Here is a 4,443-nt window from a genome sequence, read left to right as displayed (position 1 = left end):
ACTAATAGCGGCCTCACCATAAGTATTTGAGAGCATTCGATGAGCCTCAGCCGCGGATTTCTTCATATTGAAGCAAAAAATTAAAACCTCCCGCAAATGACGAGAATTTGGCTCGTAAACTGACATTTTCAATCGAGAATAACTTTATGATGCAGACACAAATCGACTAATGTTTCTATGGGGTTATGTTGACAGATGCCCAAGTTTATTGTATGACGTCTATGAGCTATTTATTTCGACCACCACTTATCGCTAAAACCATCTATAGGAAAATGGCGGAAGCAAAGTTGTACACCTAATATATATTTCTAAATTTGTTTAATTAAAGGAGTCTAGGATAAATTTATTAGTTTAGTGTTATTTTGTAATTTCTCATTCTATGAATTCATAGCGTATAAAATATACTTTGCACAGTTAAAGTATGTATTGTATGTTTTCACAATTCTTAATGACTTAGATAATATTATTGTTTGCTCTAAGAGAAAAGTTCCTTAAGGGTTGCAGCGCAAAAATTGAAACTATGTGAATATGAAAACGCATAAATAATGCATAAATCATGTGTATTTGATTTTCCAAATTGGTTGTTATTAACACATGGAAGGGCTGACTGATAGCCTACTCAGCTTCCCCAAAAAAATCTTTTTTAGCTAAATGAAATGAATTTTTTGCGGACTTTGAGAGCGCATAAATAGCGCATTATATAATTTATTTATTAAAATTTGGTTAAGTTTGGAGGCGGGAGGGATCAGACATATTTATGCATAGAAAATGTTGCAAGTATGCAATTCTAGACGTTATAGAGAATTAAAAAAATGGCATTAATTCCAATTAATCTGTCATTTTCCGCATTCCGATTGATTCTTATGTCACGTTCATATGATAGGATATACTTATACATATAAGTAAATAAGTAATAAATATATAAATATAGTAGTATAGTATAATATAACAACAATTACATTAGAACTCTCGAATTTTAAACAATACAAAAAGATAAATATAGTAGGCTAATGAGAGTCAGCAATGAAACGGTGCAATTATTTGGTGAACAATCAACAATCAGATGTTGGATTGATGTCTTCTTTATTTTGAACGTTTCGACTTTCTTTGAAATCCTCCTCAGCAAGAATAGTATAGTATAGTATAGTATAGTATAGTATAATATAGTATAATAATATAGTATAATAATATAGTATATAGTATAATAATATAGTATAATATAGTATAATATAGTATAGTATATAAGTATGTATATAAGTTAAATATACGCGTAAAAAAATTTAATTCCCAAAGCGAGTTCCTTCGTTGATGCGGGGGGGACATTGATATTGCGTATCGATCCTTCCGTTTATTCTAAATAATTTATTACAGCAATATTTTTTTGAACTATCATCGATGCATCGCGATACGTCGCCCCGGCTGCAGAGGCCATTTTGGCTGGCGCCGAAAGTAATGGAAGCGATAAACATCATCAGAATGAACTTCGCGAATTTATTACCCCACGTAAATTCCTCCCAAAACTTCAGCGTTTCTCTAAAGTAACATTGCTTGTTATGAACAAAGGTATTTGTACGAAAAATCCGAAGATATTTAGACGCTTATAAAGGCTAATGAAATCGTATATGTTTAAAATAAATTTCAATAATCGTAAAATATCATATTTAATAAACATCAAAATATTATAAAAATAATGCAAAATAACAGAATCTCCCCCCCCCCCAGCTATTAATAAAATTCAACCTGTCGAAGCAATCAACTTCTCTTTTTTTTCTTTCTTCGTTTTAATTGAATATCACAAAGGTTGCTTGTTCATTTCTTTACTTATCAAAAATTATTTCGTATAATGCAACAGTGGTTTAATGTGCTTGAATTACGCGATCTAAGAGAGATCTGCCGATGTGCGTGTATATAGGAAATAAATCAAGTTCTATTCACGAACTGCGGCCCGAAATCTCAATCAGACGTGATTTGCGCCAAAGGCACAAGGTTTGACAAGCCGATAGAGATAATGGAGATGAGAACACACAGAGACAAGGGAAGAGACGGGCGAGGGAAGAGGGACAGGGGTGGACCGAGGGAACACGCGGTAGACAGGAGAGATGCAAATTGCCGTGATTGACTGTATTCACGAACCACGTTCGACTCCCACACGTGTTATCCGTGGGAATGCGCGTGCATATTGGAGAGCGCGATACAATAGACGCGGCATGCGGTTATTTACAAACCGCGACACGCGGAATTATTTTGATCGTACGAGACCTTCGGTCGCGCGAGAATACCCATCCGATTATGCAAAACCATCGTACACCACTTGGTAGGTGACAAATAGCAATAGACAAGCAACGTTCCCCTTTGCCTTTCCACGTCACGTGATAGATGGACGTGTTTCCGTTATGGCGTTATCTATCAATCGTAACAGAGATTCTATTATATATTAAAACGACTTTTTAAGTTTAGAATTATTAAAATATTTGAATGGTAATTACAATCCAATATAAATTAATATTTAAATGTGAATTCTGATTTTGCTGGCGTGTGACGATCAATTGATTGTATTAAATAACAATTATCTTAATGTTAATTTTAGTAATATTTGCTGGAAAGAAATTCTCCTTAACTTATAATTCGTCTACACACGTAATACATATACGTAAATAAAAATTTGTATATAAGTATAATATAGAATTTGTAAATTGTGGCGAAATAGTATAAATGAGCCTTGTTATGAATTAGTGAAAATCAAATTTACAGTGAGAATAAGTAAAGAAAATTGAGTTTATAGAGTAATCTAGTATTGGATTTAATACATTACGGCTTGATACATTACAGACAGCAAGCATTGCTTTGCCCGATACTGTATTTACCAGTAAAATTCTATTGATTCGCGACATAACAGGCTTTCACACTATAGCAAATACGGTAATCTGCGGAACGTGATCAAGAGTGTTTAAAGTACGCAGATACGCGCTCTGTGAAACTTTATGACGATGAAATGATCGTATTTATGAATATATCACTGCGCTGGTACGAACGTTTCATTGTTAATGCGCATTATCTGTGGATGTAACAACGCTAATGTACACGATGAAATATTTATCAGAAAATAACTCATATATCATTTATATATAATGTAATAATAATAATAATAATAATAATAATAATAATAATAATAATAACAATAATAATAATAATAATAATAATAATACATGTGCTTTATTATAATTTTTGTGTTAATAAACCGTACAAATACTAAATCGAAAAACGTATCACAGTCTAAAAACAGTGTCGAAACTTTTGTTTAAAGAACTCTAATATTTTAACCAGCAGATTAATACATTCTGTAATATTCTTTTCAATCGTAACAAGAGGAAATGTCTGTCAAGGCAACGTAATCATAAGCGAGTGTTCAACGAGTCTCTCGAGTTCTCCAGGCCTCTCTTCCTTCACCCTTTATCGATCATCGTGCGTGCTCATATATGGTATGCGGGGTGCAAACCCACCGAAACGCGCTTTAAGCGAAACAGTAAGCCCGCGCATGGCTACGGAAAATGCGAAAAGCCCCCGGAATGCGATCGGACACGATTAGAATCGAACAGGCGCGTCGTATCTCGAGCGCGGATTTGCGGTGTGTTGACCACCGCGGATTTCGCGGTGATGCATGCATGAACGACGATATATCTGTATGCGCACGCATATATACGTGGGCACTATGCGATTGTGTCCGCAGACGTGGTAACGAGGAGCTCGGCACAGTGATGAACGGTCAACCATCGGCACGATTAAAGGGACACACGGCGGGAAAGTTATCGCGACCACCAGTAAACTCCCGTACAGCTCTCGCTGCATCGTCGCGATAACGGCCGTGGAGAGATGCTGTAATATCGTTCGCGGCAATAATATTTCGTGCCACGTGCGACGCGGAAACACGTAGCTCGCTAATGAAAACCTGGTCGCGATAGCGCGGCGTTGTTGTTAATTACTCTCGGCGCCCGAGACTTTTGCGCTGTTGATGATGACTCCCGGCAGCCCGAGTCCATTTTTTACGAGTAATGAATATTTAACTCGACTGCACGATCCATTTCTCGCAAAACGGTGGCAGTCCCGAGGGAAATGTACACCATGTAGGAAAATGCGAATTATTGTCGAGATTAGATGTATTGTTCTTGATAAATCGTGCTAAATATATCACTCCGGATAAATTATTGAGCAAACAAGTTTCGTTAAACATATCTGTTACACATAGTTTTGGCTAATCCTTTCGATTTATCACGACAATACATCGGAACGATTTCGCGGAACTAATCTCATAGATTAATCTACATAATCTTGCATACGAAATCGAGATTGGAAACTCTCCAGATTTCCACGCTCAAGCTCGGAAATCCGTGTAAGACATTCTAGATACATATATATATATATATATATATATATATATATATATAT

This window comes from Atta cephalotes, assembly GCF_000143395.1.
Source record: "Atta cephalotes unplaced genomic scaffold scaffold00052, whole genome shotgun sequence".
Classification (NCBI taxonomy): Eukaryota; Metazoa; Arthropoda; class Insecta; order Hymenoptera; family Formicidae; genus Atta; species Atta cephalotes.
Note: the sequence above shows the minus strand (reverse complement) of the source record.